Genomic DNA, 696 nt, shown 5'->3' with positions numbered 1-696 from the left:
TTGCGCACAATTTTTTTTTACAGTCAACACGATCAGTGTAATCTTTTCGCGGCCAACACGATCTGTTTCATTTAACTCTTTTTCTTTTGTCTTATATATCCCAATTGTATTTTTTTCTTAAGCATTCATTTATTATTCATTAAGATATTGATCTCTGTACATGCGTGCCGTCTCAGTTAAAATAAAAAACCTTCAAGTTTGTCAATCTCCAATCCATTGCCGAAGTTATTTCCAAATAAAGAGGAAAATATTTTCCTCAACCACGGCTTCTTGAAGCAAGAGTTTCCGGGACGCAAGCGTGGAACGGCGTATGCCGACAATACAATAACAACCGGGTTATACGATAGATATAATCAAGTATGTATAGTATGTATGTACATTCATGATCCAAACTATAGTATAAAATAAAAAGAGACTGATAGAATATAAACGTGCGTGCAATGAAGACAACCATTTCAGGCGTAACAATTTTGCAGAGTAAAATATTTTATTTTTTGAGGTTGGCCAACAACGTTTTGAACGGTCAGAAAACAAGCGAGAGGGCAAAGAATTAGAGAGAGACGCTCGCAAACTGTGCACACCATGCTATCCCTTCCACCATGCCTCGCGGTCAGGCCAGCTGAGCGAGCGGTTTTCCGCGGCTTCCCCCTCCCCGCGGACCCCGCATCAGGCCGTGAACGTTCTGAACGGCTTCCC

Source organism: Wasmannia auropunctata, unplaced genomic scaffold (assembly GCF_000956235.1).
Source record: "Wasmannia auropunctata unplaced genomic scaffold, wasmannia.A_1.0 LD336054.1, whole genome shotgun sequence".
NCBI lineage: Eukaryota > Metazoa > Arthropoda > Insecta > Hymenoptera > Formicidae > Wasmannia > Wasmannia auropunctata.
The sequence above is the reverse complement of the archived record's forward strand: the minus strand, read 5'-3'. Positions refer to the sequence as shown.